Source organism: Lactuca virosa, chromosome 4 (assembly GCF_052849685.1).
Source record: "Lactuca virosa cultivar CGN04683 chromosome 4, Lactuca_virosa_CGN04683_v6, whole genome shotgun sequence".
NCBI lineage: Eukaryota > Viridiplantae > Streptophyta > Magnoliopsida > Asterales > Asteraceae > Lactuca > Lactuca virosa.
The window spans coordinates 269,907,231-269,927,286 of record NC_136429.1 but is presented as its reverse complement, the minus strand read 5'-3'; the positions used below and the strand labels follow the sequence as shown (position 1 = coordinate 269,927,286).

General features: G+C 36.7%; 1 pseudogene; it reads left to right on the top strand.

Moving 5' to 3' along the window:
- Positions 1 to 3,718: 3,718 nt before the first annotated feature.
- LOC145105873 (UDP-glycosyltransferase 76H1-like) lies at positions 3,719 to 19,781 on the top strand (annotated as a pseudogene).
- Positions 19,782 to 20,056: the final 275 nt, after the last annotated feature.

Below are 20,056 nucleotides of genomic sequence, written 5' to 3'. Positions count from 1 at the left end.
TTCTAAGAACAGGAATAGAAATGTTAACACTAGAAAAATGTTATCAATTTCATTTACACCTTGTAACTTGTTGAGCAAGGTGTGTATCATTATGTGCATATATGTGTTATATTATATGTCATTTTGTCTTGGTAAATAGACATACATCAGAAAACAAATGGATTTTTACCTCCACAAATATGGTAATTAATTATAATAACCAAAGTTTATATCCATTGCATACAAACATTTTGATAAACTATTGTAAGTAGAGTTTATGTTCACTACTACTACCATTATTTGATAAACTATAATAGGTATAGTTTATGTTTCCATTAACACAACAAACACATTTCGGATGGTTTTATTCCCACAGAAAAAGGTTTTACACTTACGCACGCTACACGTAAACTTTTTAACTTAAATTGTGAGACATTCTTCTTAGTACTCCTAGAGTATGGGTTAAAATTCCTGGTATTTATAACCAGAGTCTCTTGTAGGGAGAACGTGATAGTTGTGTATAGATCTATATTGGGATTGACACCCCACACCTTGCTGTTAGCTGCAGTAGGACCTCGAGGTCTACGGATGACAAATGTCATATCTTTTTTTTTCGACGCCTGAGAAACGTCGTGGCAGGTTCATTAGTCATAGTATGGTTATAGCGACTCACATAGGGAGTTAACAACACATAAAGTTTACGGGGATTTTATAAATCAAAAAGGGTTTTATGTCGATTTAAAGCCACTTTTATAACAATAAGTATGGATTTTACTTGTACACTTTCGGTCTTGGAATTTGAGACCACATAACACAAAACTCACACGTACATTCAGTCTTGGGATTTAAGACTACATATCACTTTCATAAGGAAAATATTGGATTTTTCTTGGTAACACACTACTCATTACAAAGATCGGTTTCCAAACTTTTCATCTAAAAAGCTTATGAACTCACCAACTTAATTGTTGACACTTTTTCAAAACTACTTGTATTCTCAGGAAATCAATGAAACCAGATAACCACAAGCTTTTGAGGATGGAACGCTGCAGCGTTGAACAACTATTTTTATATCATGTTGTATTCAATCATTGAAATATGTAACACTTGAAACCATGCAATTCTTTTCCGATTATATTTATGATTGGTTGTATTGCTTTGATCACTATTATACTCATTGTTATGAAACTATACATGAAGTCCGCCACCCCCGGACGTTTCCGCCATCCTTGGTTTGGGGGTGTGACAGTTGGGAAAACTGAGTTTTGGATTTCTTTGTCTTTCACCTTAATTTAGTTCCACACACTTGTTAAATCGATTTAAGGTTGTGGGTTGATATACCATCTTAAATCTATTTTTTCTGCAATTTGTAAAGAAGCGGGATTCTTTGCTCTTCAATTACAAGAAAATCATACAATATGGATTGAAGAAGGTGAGTTTCAATTCCGAGATGTTTAAGGTGATTGAATAGTGTATGAGAGACTATGAAGATGGATGTGATATAGACCTTGATAGTGATCCTCATGTGGTTCTAGAACCCGTTCTTGCTTCATTTGTACAATTTGGTATTTAGTTTATATATTTCATAACATTCTCATAAGTTTTTTTTTCAAGTTTTTTAATACACATTAATGATATTCCATATTTTAATGCCTTGAAACAATGTTAATTTCAGGAGTGTTTCCCAAGTATTTCAACTAAGATAGGTCAGTAGCCTAGTTGCAGTTGATTAAAGGTGAAAAAGGAAAATAAATGTTAACAAATCATTATGATGTGAGGCTGGTACATCGTTCCATCTACAACATGATACAATTCAATTTCAAGCTAATATGAGTTATATTAGAAAGCCTCCCTAATAAATAAAGATCTTTTTGTCACATGTCATATTCTTATTTATTTTGCCACATGTAATTTTGTGGTTATTTTAAATTATTTTTTATTCCTCATGTCATTTTATCGCTTTTTCATTTTATTAAATTGTAGATAGTATTTATTTATATTCAATAATAAATGCATATCAATTTTCATTAATAAACTTTACTAATTTCAAAATTACCAAATTAAAGATTCATTAATTTTCTTTATTTATTTCTATAAATTATTTGTTTAAATTTAAAAGTGAAAAAAAAACACTCAAATTTTTATAATTCAATATTTTCTCATTTTTCTTATAAATTCATACTTTTCAAATGTGTAGAATTTTGTAGTTAGTTTTTTTTTTAAATAAACTCATGTAATACATGAGTCTCACACCTAATCGATAATATATGTATATTCTTAATAGAATTTGCGTTAGTTTCAAAACTTGCTTATTGCATATAATATTTTTATATTCATAATTGAAATTGCCTGACTTATCTTGCTACTCGAAATTTATTTATTGGATGTTCAAAGTATGAATATTAACTTAATGTTTGATTCTGAATTGAATTTGATACATTCTAGTATGAATCTGCAATGGTAACAGGTTATAGTTAATATTCTCATTAGAATTTTATAATGATATATGCGCATAAAGATAATGTTTTGGACTATCTAACGTGAATCTACATAGTTGTTTCAAATTTTGTATTTTTTTTTTAAATCAAGATAAACTTAGTGTTTTAAAAATTCAAACTTTAAAATCCTAAATAATTAAAAAAAAATTATCTATAAGAATCCCTAAAAATCCTCCAGAAATCTGATTTCCTTATTGAGCTCTTTAACTTTTACCATATTGCGCTTATATATTTATGGGTAAATTACACCAATCGTCTCTCGCACATATGCCAGAAAGCGTGTTTAGTCCCTATTTTCAAAAATTAACTCGGATAGTCCCTTATGTCGTTAAAAGTTGCACGCTTCGTCCCTCGTTAGTTTAACTTTGCATGTTTTATCCCTTGTGAGACATGAAAGGACTATAATGCCCTTTTTATTTTCTTTTTCATTTATTTTTATCAATTTCAATTATTTTTAATTATTAAAAAGTATTATAATTATTTTTCTATGTTTCTGAAGAATACTTGACCACCACCACCATCGATAATCCCCACCACCACCACCGGTAATCTATGCCATCGCCGGAAAATGGAGCACCGCTGCCACCCCTCAACTTACCCCACCCACTCCCCGGTTCAAAGCTCATCTTTTCCATTGAAAATAACCACCAACCACCACCTCAATCAATCTTTCATTCACTTTTTGTAAAGCTTCGGTGACCTCTACAGCAACATCAACAGAAGTCTGACTAAGCTCCAGTTTAATCTTCTCAAGCTTTTCAAGAACTTGTTTTGCTTCCTGCGTTTCCTCCGACGAAGGATCCAAACAGAAGTGTCGATCTAAACGGTAAGGAGAAGGTTAGGGAGGAGTGAAAATCTATTACACTCAAACCAGAGTGAAGATATGCTACCCTCTCATTGGAAAAAATGAGAGGCGGCTAGGGTTTGGTGCGCATGTGCATATCTTCTTGGAGCTTTCTTCACCATCACTTGTTGTGAGCCGCCCGCACCCATAGATTTGTGTAGAAACCCTAACATCGCCGTATGAAACCCTAAATGTAGATCTGGGTTTGAGTTTCAGACCTAAATGTAGAGAGGGAGAGGATGTGGTTTCTGATGTTCGAATTTCCGATTTGGGTTTGAGTTTCAGATCTAAATGTAGATCTGAATCGGTTCGAGATTCATGAGGGGTTTGCTTTTCAGATTAGAAGGCAGGTTTTGGGTTGAATATTTGATGTTGGACAGTCAGGTATGGTTTATAAATGGTGGAGATTGACGATAATTGGAGGTGGTGGATATTAACTGTAATTGTTTGTGGTTTCTGGAGGGTATTTGAGATTAACGATGGTGATATGAAAGAGGGGAAAACAAAAGATTTTTGGCTAGTTAGTTTCGCCGGAGAAAGGAGGAGGACGGGCAGTTTCCGGTGGTATTCGGTGGTGGTAGACAGTGGTTCTGGTGGTGTTGATTTCTAGGAACGGTAGAAGGAAAATGGAAAGAGAATGGGAGGGGAGGGGTGGGGATATTTGATTTTTTTATTTTTTATAATCTAAAACTGATAAATGAATAAAATAAAATGAAAAATGAAATTATTAAGGGTAAAATCGTCATTTCATATCAATAGGGACTAAAAATGCAAGAAAAAACAAACCAAGGGACGGTCCGAGTTAATTTTTGAAAATAGGGACTAAACATGCTTTCTGGCATGTGCACGAGGGACCAATGGTGTAATTTACCCTATATTTATTAATGACAAAACTTCAAAAATGGTCCCTGTGGTTTTCCAAAATATCAAGTTTAATCCCTAAGTTCAAAAAACCTCACAGATGGTCCCTATGGTTTCAAAACTTTTAACATTTGGTCCTTCCGGCTCACTCCGTTAGCATTTCACCGTTAACTCATTTTTTTATTTTATATTGCAGGGGTAATTTCGTCAATTCAGTTGTAACCTTCTCTCTTTAATGAAAACTGCAGACCCCATCTCGAGAAACACCTGATTCAGATGATAAATACACAAAAGGAAACATCTGAAAAAGAATCAATCGTTATCATCTATGATAGCCTCATGTTTTTTGCCGGAAACCTCGCCGACGATCTGGGTCTACCCTCCATCATCTTGCGCAACAGCTGTGCAGCCTTCCTTCCTAGTTACTGGATCATCCCTCAGCTCCATCAAGAAGGTCGATTTCCTATACGAGGTAATCGGCAATCCAAAACCCACATAAACAAACAATCTAAGTACTAAAATTATGCTTTAAAGATTCTTTTTTGCAGGAAATGATTCCAGAGTTCCATCCATTCAGATACAAAGATCTACCCTTTATTGGCCTTCCAATACAAGAAGTCCTTGATTTGATCGCAATGATCAGCCCCAAAATACCCCCTTCTGCTTTCATTTGTAACACCCTCGAATGTCTTGAACAATCAACACTGACCCAGATTCGCCATCACTACCAAGTTCCGATTTTTACAATCGGCCCGTTGCACAAAACATCTCCAGCTCCTTCCACAAGCTTCCGTGAAGAAGATACCAGCTGCATTCCTTGGCTAGATAAACTGTCACACCCCCAAACCAAGGATGGCGGAAACGTCCGGGGGTGGAGGACTTCATGTATAGTATCACAACAACGAGTATGATAGTGCCCAAAGTAAATACAACCATCATAAATATAATTGAAAAAATTATACAATAGTATGTGTTTACATGTTTCCAAAGAATTACACTTATGATGACAAAAATGAAATGTTTGACGATCTAACGTCCCATCCTCAAAAGCGGTTGATTTCCTGTTTCACTGAATTCCTGAGAATACAAGTAGTTTGAAAAAGCGTCAACAATTAAGTTGGTGAGTTCATAAGAGTTTTATTTGAGAAAGAAGTCGTTTTCCTTGTAAAAAGCGATAGAGTATGATTTCAGAAAATTCAATATTTTCTTTATTAAACGCGAAATTAATTCTCCTATGTTATGCAATAATGTACCCTAGAAAGACATGTAGATTCCTTCTATAATCACCCAGTGTAACGCCCGTAGATCCGGGCTAGTCAATTTAGAGGCAATGAGTGTCGAAAACGAATTTTTGGCAAAAGATTATTTATAATAAATAATCTTAACCAAGTTGTAGAATATTTCTCAAGGTTTCCGTACATATAAAGAACTCCGAAATCCGAGTTATAACGAAGAAGTTATGGCCCGTCGAAGTTTTACGGCAAAACTGGCACGGCACCGGGAAGCGTAAATAGTGAATTTACGATGGAGCGACTTTTAGCCTTAGTGACCTAAAAAAAAGTCGTAGAAAACGTTAAACCGAGAGCATCCATAAAAAGAACGCCCAAATCTGACTTCGTATGAGGAAGTTATGATTTTTCGAAGTTTCGGCTTAGCAGTGTACAGCCCGAAACTCGAATTTTAGTTCGAGCGCTTTTTGGCTTACGCGACCTAAATGAGAGTTGAAGATATCATTAATAGGAACTCAACGGTAAATAGACAGACAAAAACGGAGCTCGTATGCGAAAGTTATGGATGAAGCTTAGTCTCTACTTTTCGAGCGCGGCGAATTCGATACAGTTTTGTAAATCCGAGATAGAATGAGAATTAGCCAACGAGGTCTAAATGAGAGTTGAAGATCTCATTAATAGGAACTCAACGGTAAAAAGACAGACAAAAACGGAGCTCGTATGCGAAAGTTATGGACGAAGCTTAGTCTCTACTTTTCGAGCGCGGCGAATTCGATACAGTTTTGTAAATCCGAGATAGAATGAGAATTAGCCAACGAGGTCTAAATGAGAGTTGAAGATCTCATTAATAGGAACTCAACGGTAAAAAGACAGACAAAAACGGAGCTCGTATGCGAAAGTTACGGACGAAGCTTGGAGACTACTTTACTATACAATTCCTATAAATAAGAGATGAACTCTTCATAATTTCCTCACACCTTCAAACCTTTCTTTCTCTCTCGAACTTCTCTCTAACCTCCCTAAACCCCTCCCAAGTCTAGGGAACCTCCTAGCACGAGAAGAAAGCCCCGGAGCGCCCGACGGCTCCGAGAAGAAAAGCTTTCGGCTAGGAAACGCTGCTCCAGCGAAGCCCGATTTTTAATAAAAACTCGCTGTAAGTGAGCTAAGCCTACGCTATTTTTAATATAACTTCTAATTAATTATAGTAACATTATTAGGACCTTAAACCAATTATTTGGGATATTATTATGAGTTATATAAGAGTGTTGTTTAACGCTTATATAATAATAATAATAATAATAATAATAATAATAATAATAATAGCTAGACTATTAATTAGTCGCGGTTAACGTTAGACTAAACCCTAGTGGTATTGATACTAGGTTTTGTCGAAGAAAATTGTTTTAAGAGTAACGAAGCGCTGTCTGAGTTTGGAATCATCACTTTAACAGGTGAGTGCATGGTCTCTTTCATCTTACACATAGATATGAAGTATTTTATATAAATTACGTGCTATGTGTGCACATTATCTGAATACTTGCTGTCTATGATGGATGAATGATTTTATACATGTTTTAAATGATTTAAATATATATTTATTTTATATCTACAAATACGTTGGGATAAAACATGGGTAGATGAAATAGTTGGTGTGTGATGAAATAAAATGATGAGAGATAGGTGATGATAATTAGGTGATGGATAGGTGATGATGAATCGGTGATGTAGGTTGAAAGATACTATAACCTTGTCCGACAATTTGGAGATGTAGTCATCTACTAGAGTATAGATGGCGACCACAGAATATTCTAGACAACCCGTGGAAACACCAGCAGACTTATAACCTGTAGGTGATGAATTACGAGTCCAGGTGATGTGGTGACTGTATATTCATGCGATGATACTCTAACCCTTACTATGAATTACGAGTTCAGGCGACGTTGTAACTACGTATTCATGCCTTAGGAACGAGCATATAAGGAAATGTGAGGTAGAAAGATGAGAGGTAAATATGATATAGGAGATGACCCTTAAGATAATTCTTTAAGGAATATTAAAGAAGATAAGGGGGATGGGTAATCGGGTTGATTGTTTGATGTTTAAATATAATAATTATATTATTGTGGGTTGAAAACCCTATGTACTCACCAGGTTTCCCAACCTGACCCACTCCAGCTTATTTGTATCACAGGTGTCGATACGAAGCTACTTTGCACTGAGAGATTTAAAAGAGATGTAGATCACTAGTGTAAATGAATGTAAGTTCTGTTTATGCTTATGTTTCTGTATTGACGATGACATCCCAAATGTTTTAAATGAATAAAAATACATTTCTTCGGAAATGCTTTGATAACGTATTTATCATGTTTTTCTGGGAACAAATTCCGCAACATTTTTATTAAAAGAAGTACTCTGATTTTTATAAAGCATAAACAAAAAAAAATCGGTCTTTTCTGGCCGTGAAAATGGGGATATCACACCCAGTGTATATAAGTTATATAAAATTTAAGTTAAATAAACTGTCGAATACAATGGGTCTGCCCTAGATTCACAACCAAACAAGGAACAGGAAGTAATGCGGACCCACCAATTCTAAGTTGATTGCGACTAGATTCTTATATAACTCTAGCATATACACTTAGCAATTATAGCCGAAGTCTAACAATTCTAGATGAAATGTAGTTTTAATAGAAATATGTTTCCAAAGAAAATTCCATATTTTCCTTATAAAAGTCATGTAGTCTTAAATGTCAAGACAGAGAATATGCGTGTGTTTTGTACTTATAATGTTCATAATGGTAATGTGTTTCCAAAGAAAATCCAATATTTTTCCTTATAAAAAGTCATGTAGTCTTAAATGTCAAGACAGAGAATATGTGTGTGTTTTGTACTTATAATGTTCATAATGGTAATGTCTTTCCAAAGAAAATCCAATATTTTCCTTATAAAAAGTCATGTAGTCTTAAACGTCAAGACCGAGAATATACAAGTATTTTTCCATACTTAAAGTAATTCATGCAAGTTTAAATCGGCATAAACTCGTTTAATTTAGAAGTAAAATCCCTTTTCATTTTAGAATTTTTCCTATAAACTTGAAAGATTGTTAACTCCCTATGTGAGTCCCTATAACCATACTACGACAGAATAACCTGCGGCGACATTCTTCAGGCCTCGGAAACGAAATGACATTTGTCACCCCCGATCGGCCGATCGGACTTATGCAAGCAGCATGGGTGTGGGTTGTCAATCCCAATATAGATCTATACACAATTATCACGCTCTACCTACAAGAGACTCTGGTTATAACTATTTCAGGATTTTCTGTGGTACTTAAGAGTACCCCGAAGGAGAATGTCTCACAACTTACGTTAACTAGTTTACATATAGTTTTGAGTATAAAACCTTTTCCGTGGAGGAAGTGAAATCACCTTTTATGAAAATACATTTGTGATATAAATCCATAAACTATTACTATTATAGTTTATCAAGTAGTATACGAAAAACCCATTTGTTTTGAGAGTAAAACCTTTTCCATGTAGTATGCTTTTATCGAAAATTCATAAACAATACTTAATGTAGTTTATTATATGTGTTCGAAATGAATGGAGGAAAAACCTTAACATGAATGACTAAATTCTGTTTATGATGATAACTAACAAGAATGCATCCAAACATTGAGAAACTTATCGTTATGCACTTTGCTCAACATACTACAAAGTGTTGTTAATATGGTAAACTATGTAACTAGTTTTTATCCTTTCTGCACTGTTTTGAAATCATCATATAAAAATCATACGAAGTCGAAAACTAACTTCGTAAACTCTAAGAGTTAAGAAAATGTGTCTAGTTTATTCATAATTTTTATTATGATTTTTAGAAGTCTCTAACTTATGTGAAAGTGTTCATAATCACAGACTGGTCCGAATTTGTTTCTGAAATGATAGGCAATTTTGTAAAAATCACCATAAATCGTAGAAAAATCATATGGAGATGTGAAAGTAGTCATTTTAAAGGTATAAACCTGAACTAGTTGCATATTAAACAGTTTTGAAAGATATTAAGTTTAATTTGGGTAAAACAGTTCGTGAACAGGTCACAACTTCTCTGTCGTAATCTGTCAAGTTAAGTTTTGAATATGTTTTGGTGTTTTAACTTGTATTCCCCCTTGAAAACTGAAGAAAACTAGAAAGTGTAGGGGTATGAACTCACCTTGGGTGATTTCTTGAAGAGTGGAAGGTTGAAGATGATGAGTTTCAAGTCTAGATCTCTTGATGAACACACGAAGTTTTGGATGATCCTAAGAACGATTTTTGGTGTGAAGATATAAGTCGTTGATCCAAGAGTGTTATGAAAACATGTAATAACACTTGAGTTAGAAGGAAATACTTACCAATAAGTGAATAAATGACTTAAGAATACATCAAAAGTGTGGCTGAAAGTTGAGAGAAAAGAGGCCCTCTTGATGGTTTAAGAAGTGTATAATGTTTGATGGTGAAGCAAATGATCAAGGAAATCCCAGACATTTCCTTATATGGAGGGTTGCTGGAGCAAGTGGCTAGGGTGAAGGGATGTTTGCCTTGGTTTGTGTGATGTGGATAAGGTTGGACCAATGAGAAAGTGACACATAGGAGGCAATTGGGCACACTTGACCCACTTGTGGTGTAGAATATTTTTCTTATTATAAAATAATGATTTTTAATTAATAAATCTTTGAAAAATAATTAAAATAATAGTTATGGGGGTTAAAAATGACAAAAATATGAATTTGGTGAAAAAATCCCGTCAAAAACGGGCTTAGGAGGCGAAAGTAGTCGAAAACCGGACAATAGGGACCGAACCTGCGAGGTTCGGCTCTTAGGAGTGTGAGAACCGAGAGGGAACCGAGAGTAGGAGGGAAGACCGAAGGTCCGAAGTGGGGGGGGGGGGCGTGCGAGGGTCTCGCATGGGTCTGCTGAGGCTTCGGTCCGAAAGGCTCCTGACAAGTTCGGTTCTGACAAGTTCGGCTCCTAAGAGGTTCGGCTCTGACACTTTCGGTTCTGGCACTTTCGGCTCCTAAGAGGTTCGGCTCTGACACTTTCGGTTCTGACACTTTCGGCTCCTTAGAGGTTCGGCTCCTGAGAGGTTCGGCTCCTAAGAGGGGTTTCAGTTGTATATGGCTGTTTTTCGAGAAATATTTCCGTTTTGCGTGATTTTTGACCAAGTTAAGGATCGGGATGACCCGGATCACTATAAAAAGTTCGATAGAGATTTTGGGAGAGATTTGGGAGAGATTTCACATACTTGGAGAGATTTCACATACTTGGAGAGATTTGGGAGAGATTTCACATACTTGGAGAGATTTAGGAGAGATTTCACATACTTGGAGAGATTTCACATTCTTGGAGAGATTTGGGAGAGATTTAACATACTTGGAGAGATTTCACATACTTAGAGAGATTTGGGAGAGATTTCTCATGCTTAGACAGATTTGGGAGAGATTTCACATACTTGGAGAGATTTGGGAGAGATTTCACATACTTGGAGAGATTTCACATTCTTGGAGAGATTTGGGAGAGATTTAACATACTTGGAGAGATTTCACATACTTAGAGAGATTTGGGAGAGATTTCACATGCTTGGAGAGATTTGGGAGAGATTTCACATACTTGGAGAGATTTGGGAGAGATTTCACATACTTGGAGAGATTTCACATACTTAGAGAGATTTGGGAGAGATTTTACATGCTTGGAAAGATTTGGGAGAGATTTAACCTTAGCCATTATTATCGCATAATCTCGCAAATGCAAGGTTCACGAACCCCGTTATGCTTCGTTAATGATCGTTTTAAGTCCCCGAAAGGGTCCTTAGTCGTGTTTTGATGCGTTTAACTCCCTTTTTAGGGTTTTTACATTGTTAACACATAGATTCTTCGAGACACTTGAATTTTTGACATAAAGATGCACATTTTTATACATAGAATAACTTTTTAACATACAAGTACTAGTAAAGTTTGACCGGTTTGACTTGTTGACTTTGACTTTGACTTTGACTTGAATTTGACGGTTGTCACATTATCCCTCCGTTAGAAGGAATTTCGTCCCGAAATTTGCATTTGAGTGGGACATCAAGGGTTGGGGAATAGATATGGGTATTTTTGCTTTATTTGGTCTTCGCGTTCCTAGGTGAACTCGGGTCCTTGTTTCACGATCCAACAGACCTTCACAACAGGGATGCGTCTTTGGTTTCGTCGGGAGGTATCACAAGAGTCTCGTCGGACATACATTTCTTTAAATTTGACGTGCGAATGGTTTTATGTACATTATTAGGTTCTGGGGCAGTCGGAGTTTGTATACTACCGGGCCAATCCTAGCAAGGATTTCGAATGGTCCGCTGTACCTTGGGTTTAGTTTCCCATGTTTACCGAAACATATCATTCCTCTCAATGGTGAGGCCTTCAGTAGAACTCGGTCACTAACCAACAATTCCGAGGGTTTGCATCGCTTATCTGCATAGTTCCTTTGTCGGTTTCGAGATGCTTTCAGCCTTTCTCGAATTTATACTAAGTCGTAAGTAATAACTTCCCCTCGGAGCGCTACATAAGGTCTACTTTAGTGTTTCTCATTTGATTAGGTTGGTAGGGAGCATATGGGTTCGGTTTACGAGACTAGACTTATTCGGATGGTAGAACGTTCATTCGTACTCCTAGGTAGCCTTGTCCCGAAGTTCATGGTAGGATTCGTACCTGGTCCGTCGTATTTGTCCCAAGCTTCTGTGCTTGATCTTGTCCTGTTATACGTGTGATATTCTCGAAGGGTTTACTAGGAATAATTTGAAAAGGTGCGGAAAGTATAATACTCCTCTGGTGAGTGTTTTGAGGTTTTACAGCGAGAGATGGCCCGGAAGTCCATGTCGGATTTGCGTTTACAAGAGACGAGGGTTTCAAGGTTAGGTGAAGGGTCTTTTCGTAGCCGTTTAATCGGGAAAGTGAGGACTATACCAATCGACATCGAATGACGACAACAGATCCTTTTAGTAACACATGTGTTAAGTTGTATTTATACGAATCATTCGTTAGGGAGATAAAGTATCATGTGATTCTTTTTATTGTGCTCTGCTTTGATCGGTGTTATTGTTACTGCAAATGATTCATATCACAACAGCTAGTACTGGTAGTAAGTGTGTTCTGAAATTTAGTAGTAATTCCTTATATCATGATCCCCGACCGATCATTCTATGGTCGATCGGTATATGCAAGTTGTATGTAAATTGGTATTGATGAAACCGTCGAGTGAGCGGCTCTACCCTGATCCCACTACTAGACATGGAATAGGGGGCAGGACGGAATTTTTCGCTTTAGGTCTGTAGTATTTTGATTATGATTAACCCTGGGGTATATACCAAGTTATCCCAGCCCATTGTTAATGATCCTAAGATCATATATATGTGTCTTTGATTTGATTGATTGAGAGAGTATTTTAACTACTTTTTGATATACGACAATTTTAGCAAACATACCAAATTCATTACAAACATATGGTACTTAAACGTTTTTGTTGTTGGAAACATTACAAAAGTCCTAATAAGGTTCCTTGTTGCTCCTGCTGGTTTGTTTGTCACGTTTCTCCTGTCCCCCGTCATTCCTCTCAATTGGACAGTCTCTCTTGAAGTGTCCCATTTCACCGCATAGGTAGCATACTGGACTTACACTGATGTTGGTGATTGAAGCGATGTGCTGGGTCTGTTTCCTGCAGAAGCGGGCAGTATGTCCGTCCTTGTTGTAGTTTTTACAGTGCATCACCCGGCAAACCCCATTGTGATGGTAACTACACTTGATACACTTTGGAAGTGTGCCCATATATCGTCTGACCGGTGTTTGAGTGACAGACGCTGTGGCTAGTGTCGAGGCATGAGTCGGGACTGATGTTGTAATTACAGGGGCAGCCACAGATTGTTGTCTTTTAGCGCGTTTTTGAGATAGGTTGCGCTCCTTTTTGTTCCAAAACTTTCACTTCTTGCTCTTGGGCTCGTGGTCTGAGGCGTCTTCGTGGGTAGACACCCGCTGGTGTTCTTGACTGTTACTGCGGTTAGAATTGCCAACACCCCCTTCAACTCTGCTGGCGTTGTTAGTATTGAGTTGCGCCATGACGGCTGTCACGGCTGCCGTGACCGCAGCTTGGAAAGTAGCAGAGTCTATCTGCAGGATTGTTACCTTGCTTGTTGGCTGGTTACCTTCTTGTGAAGACATAACTCTGTTGCATTGGGAGAAACGATTTCGTGAGTGGGGATGATTCTAATTATACTCTTATCATTTATATACACATATATAAACTTCGCACTTTACTGAGCTATTCTTGATGTTTCTGCTAACGTTCCGGAGACGGAGTTTATGGTAGTGGGTAGATGTAGGTTTTGTACGGGCGTTAAGTTTTTCCCATCCTAGGATTAGGTTTGTCCAAACACACTTAGTTGAGGAGTTCTGATGGGATCCGGTGCATTAGTGCTGGTATGACCGCACCCTATAGGTCTATGGAAAGGCACCTTTCAACCATAAGGTTTAAAAAGAAGAGATGGTAATGAGTATTGAATAAGGGTTTATACGTCAGAAGTTATCTCACTCAGTTTATCTTAGTTCTGAGTGTATCATGTTCCAATGTTTTGGTGTCTTTTGAAAACAATTCATAATGAGAGTATATATATAATAAACTTATGAATTCTTAGTAGTATTGCTCCTAATGAAATAATACGCATGCCCCTTTCATTTGTATGATTCTAGTATATTTAGTTTTTAGAGAAAGGTTTTGAGCCTGATGCAGGTCTACACCACATTATTGCAAGGAAAAGTTTGGATCGCAAACAAATCTCTTGACTAGTGTAATCACTAACTCGCGGGGTCGGGCTTACACATGGAGGGGAGTAACACCAACGCATACTCATAGGCCTAATCTACCAGGTCTTGTGAGTAAAATGAACTTTACTCTCGACAATTCGTCCCCAAATGGCGATTGCTGTTGCTGATGGCGTCTCCATCCCTTGATCAATGCTGCCCAACGCGGCACAGGTTCGATGTAGTCGAGGCGGTTCGCGAGAGCCCTGGCTATGTAAGGGGAGTTGTCGACCTCTAGCTCCATCTTCGACTGTTTTCCTCATCACCCACTAACTTTCCGGGTTCGGAAAGTAGGGGTCTCCCGGTAAGTAAGATCTTGTCATGGTGTCCGTGCGAGAATAGGGGTGAGGTAAGAGGCATATAATAATTATATTCCTAGAAATACTTATAGGGGTTTGATCCTCTTTAGTTACTTTTATGATGACATGGTGCATACCAGTTACATATCTAGGTTATATATAACTTTAGCGTATCCGTTTAGTGATTGTAGACCTACTAGAAAGAATCAGTTTAGTTTTCACATAAGTTATACTACCACAAAATACTCCTATAGTATTTTAAATGTTATGTTTAGTTGTTAACGATTTTCTGGTATGGGTGTTGGTAAGTTGATAGACTTGTTGTCCACTATGACTATCCCCTGGCATATACTAGTCACTTCTCGGACGAATATAGTTGATCAGGCTATATTCCTCCCAGACTTGATTGCATATCCCATGGCATATTCACATTGCATAACTCTTCTATTTTTAACTTTTGTGTTTTCCTTAGACGTGACACTAAACCGGTATGCATGTATGTACTTATACTTTTAACAAGAAACTATTTATTTCTAAAAGTATAGTTATTTGAAAATGTTTAATCAGAGACTTTAGTCCAATGCATTTATAGTTTGTATATCTTATGTGGTTCGATATACTTAGTTCACTATAAACAATGCTCTGATACCAATCTGTCACACCCCCAAACCAAGGATGGCAGAAACGTCCGGGGGTGGACGACTTCATGTATAATATCACAACAACGATTATGATAGTGCCCAAAGTAAATACAACCATCATAAATATAATTGAAAAAGTTATACAATAGTATGTGTTTACATGTTTCCAAAGAATTACACTTATGATGACAAAAATGAAATGTTTGACGATCTAACGTCTCATCCTCAAAAGCGGTTGATTTCCTGTTTCACTGAATTCCTGAGAATACAAGTAGTTTGAAAAAGCGTCAACAATTAAGTTGGTGAGTTCATAAGAGTTTTATTTGAGAAAGAAGCCGTTTTCCTTATAAAAAGCGATAGAGTATGATTTCAGAAAATTCAATATTTTCTTTATTAAATGCGAAATGAATTTTCCTATGTTATGCAATAATGTACCCTAGAAAGACCTGTAGATTCCTTCTATAATCACCCAGTGTATATAAGTTATATAAAATTTAAGTTAAATAAACTGTCGAATACAATGGGTCTGCCCTAGATCCACAACCAAACAAGGAACAGGAAGTAATGCGGACCCACCAATTCTAAGTTGATTGCGACTAGATTCTTATATAACTCTAGCATATACACTTAGCAATTATAGCCGAAGTCTAACAATTCTAGATGAAATGTAGTTTTAATAGAAATATGTTTCCAAAGAAAATTCCATATTTTGCTTATAAAAGTCATGTAGTCTTAAATGTCAAGACAGAGAATATGCGTGTGTTTTGTACTTATAATGTTCATAATGGTAATGTGTTTCCAAAGAAAACCCAATATTTTTCCTTATAAAAAGTCATGTAGTCTTAAATGTCAAGACAGAGAATATGTGTGTGTTTTGTACTTATAATGTTCATAATGGTAATGTCTTTCCAAAGAAAATCCAATATTTTCCTTATAAAAAGTCATGTAGTCTTAAACGTCAAGACCGAGAATATACAAGTATTTTTCCATACTTAAAGTAATTCATGCAAGTTTAAATCGGCATAAACTCGTTTAATTTAGAAGTAAAATCCCTTTTCATTTTAGAATTTTTCCTGTAAACTTGAAAGATTGTTAACTCCCTATGTGAGTCGCTATAACCATACTACAACAGAATAACCTGCTGTGACGTTCTTCAGGCGTCGGAAACGAAATGACATTTGTCACCCCCGATCGACCGATCGGACTTATGCAAGCAGCATGGGTGTGGGTTGTCAATCCCAATATAGATCTATACACAATTATCACGCTCTCCCTACAAGAGACTCTGGTTATAACTATTTCAGGATTTTCTGTGGTACTTAAGAGTACCCCAAAGGAGAATGTCTCACAACTTACGTTAACTAGTTTACATATAGTTTTGAGTATAAAACCTCTTCCATGGAGGAAGTGAAATCACCTTTTATGAAAATACATTTGTGATATAAATCCATAAACTGTTACTATTATAGTTTATCAAGTAGTATACGAAAAACCCATTTGTTTTGAGAGTAAAACCTTTTCCATGTAGTATGCTTTTATCGAAAATTCATAAACAATACTTAATGTAGTTTATTATATGTGTTCGAAATGAATGGAGGAAAAACCTTAACATGAATGACTAATTTCTGTTTATGATGATAACTAACAAGAATGCATCCAAACATTGAGAAACTTATCGTTATGCACTTTGCTCAACATACTACAAAGTGTTGTTAATATGGTAAACTATGTAACTAGTTTTTATCCTTTCTGCACTGTTTTGAAATCATCATATAAAAATCATACGAAATCGAAAACTAACTTCGTAAATTCTGAGAGTTTAGAAAATGTGTCTAGTTTATTCATAATTTTTATTATGATTTTTAGAAGTCTCTAACTTATGTGAAAGTGTTCATAATCACAGACTGGTCCGAATTCGTTTCTGAAATGATAGGCAGTTTTGTAAAAATCACCATAGATCGTAGAAAAATCATATGGAGATGTGAAAGTAGTCATTTTAAAGGTATAAACCTGAACTAGTTGCATATTTAACAGTTTTGAAAGATATTAAGTTTAAGTTGGGTAAAACAGTTCGTGAACAGGTCACAACTTTTCTGTTGTAATCTGTCAAGTTAAGTTTTGAATATGTTTTGGTGTTTTAACTTGTATTCCCCCCCTGAAAACTGAAGAAAACTAGAAAATGTAGGGGTATGAACTCACCTTGAGTGATTTCTTGAAGAGTGGAAGGTTGAAGATGATGAGTTTCAAGTCTAGATCACTTGATGAACACACGAAGCTTTGGATGATCCTAAGAACGATTTTTGGTGTGAAGATATGAGTCGTTGATCCAAGAGTGTTATGAAAACATGTAATAACACTTGAGTTAGAAGGAAATACTTACCAATAAGTGAATAAATGACTCAAGAATACATCAAAAGTGTGGCTGAAAGTTGAGAGAAAAGAGGCCCTCTTGATGGTTTAAGAAGTGTATAATGTTTGATGGTGAAGCAAATGATCAAGGAAATCCCAGACATTTCCTTATATGGAGGGTTGCTGGAGCAAGTGGCTAGGGTGAAAGGATGTTTGTCTTGGTTTGTGTGATGTTGATAAGGTTGGACCAATGAGAAAGTGACACATAGGAGGCAAGTGGGCACACTTGACCCACTTGTGGTGTAGAATATTTTTCTTATTATAAAATAATGATTTAATTAATAAATCTTTGAAAAATAATTAAAATAATAGTTCTGGGGGTTAAAAATGATAAAAATATGAATTTGGTGAAAAAATCCCGTCAAAAACGTCAAAAACGGGCTTAGGAGGCGAAAGTAGTCGAAATCCGTACAATAGGGACCGAACCTGCGAGGTTCGACTCTTAGGAGTGTGAGAACCGAGAGGGAACCGAGAGTAGGAGGGAAGACCGAAGGTCCGAAGTGGGGGGGGGGGGTGCGAGGGTCTCACATGGGTCTGCTGAGGCTTCGGTCCGAGAGGCTCCTGACAAGTTCGGTTCTGACAAGTTCGGCTCCTAAGAGGTTTGGCTCTGACACTTTCGGTTCTGACACTTTCGGCTCCTAAGAGGTTCGGCTCTGACACTTTCGGGTCCTAAGAGGTTTGGCTCTGACACTTTCAGTTCTGACACTTTCGACTCCTAAGAGTTTCGGCTCCTGAAAGGTTCGCCTCCTAAGAGGGCTTTCGGTTCTATATGGCTGTTTTTCGAGAAATCTTTCCGTTTTGCGTGATTTTTGACCAAGTTAAGGGTCGGGATGACCCAGATGACTATAAAAAGTTCGAGAGAGATTTTGGGAGAGATTTGGGAGAGATTTCACATACTTGGAGAGATTTCACATAGTTGGAGAGATTTGGGAGAGATTTCACATACTTGGAGAGATTTGGGAGAGATTTCACATACTTGGAGAGATTTCACATTCTTGGAGAGATTTGGGAGAGATTTAACATACTTGGAGAGATTTCACATACTTAGAGAGATTTGGGAGAGATTTCACATGCTTGGAGAGATTTGAGAGAGATTTCACATACTTGGAGAAATTTGGGAGAGATTTCACATACTTGGAGAGATTTCACATTCTTGGAGAGATTTAACATACTTGGAGAGATTTCACATACTTAGAGAGATTTGGGAGAGATTTCACATGCTTAGAGAGATTTGGGAGAGATATCACATACTTGGAGAGATTTAGGAGAGATTTCACATACTTGGAGAGATTTCACATACTTAGAGAGATTTGGGAGAGATTTCACATGCTTGGAGAGATGTGGGGGAGATTTAACCTTAGCCATTATTATCGCATAATCTCGCAAATGCAAGGTTCGCGTACCCTGTTATGCTTTGTTAATGATTGTTTTAAGTCCCCGAAAGGGTCCTTAGTCGTGTTTTGATGCGTTTAACTCCCTTTTTAGGGTTTTTACATTGTTAACACATAGATTCTTCGAGACACTTGAATTTTTGACATCAAGATGCACATTTTTATACATAAAATAACTTTTTAACATACAAGTACTTGTAAAGTTTGACCGGTTTGACTTGTTGACTTTGACTCTGACTTTGACTTGAATTTGACGGTTGTCACATAAACAATCACCCAAATCAGTAATTTATGTAAGCTTAGGAAGCTTAGCAACCATAGATGCAAAAATAGTAACTGAAATGGTATGGGGCATAGCCAACAGTAACCAGCCCTTCATATGGGTGGTTCGACCGGGTTCGGTTCATGGGTGTGAATGGATCGAGTTTTTGTCAGAAGATTTGGTAAGCGAGATGAAGGTGAGAGGTATGATCGTAAAGTGGGCACCCCAGAAGGACGCATTGGCACATTCTGCAGTTGGAGGATTTTGGAGCCATTGTGGTTGGAATTCGCCCCTGGAAAGTGTATACGAAGGGGTTCTGATGCCGTGTCAACAGTTTAGTATCAATAAAATGATGAATGCTAGGTATTTGACTTATGTCTGGAAGATGGGTTTGGAAATGGTTGTGGAGAGAGGGGAGATCGAGAGTGCAATTAGGAGAGTTTTGGTGAGCAAAGAAGGAGAAGTGATGAGGCGTAGGGCGATGGAGATTGAACAACTGAAATGACAAAATTACCCCTGCAATATAAAATTAAAAAATGAGTTAACGGTGAAATGCTAACGGAGTGAGTCGGAAGGACCAAATGTTAAAAGTTTTGAAACCACAGAGACCATCTGTGAGGTTTTTCGAACTTAGGGATTAAACTTGATATTTTCGAAAACCACAGGGACCATTTTTGAAGTTTTGTCTTTATTAATTTATTTTTGATAATATAGTTTTATTATTTACCAAAATTATTTAATTAAAGAAAATAATGGGCTTAAATTGTCCTCATTGTCTTC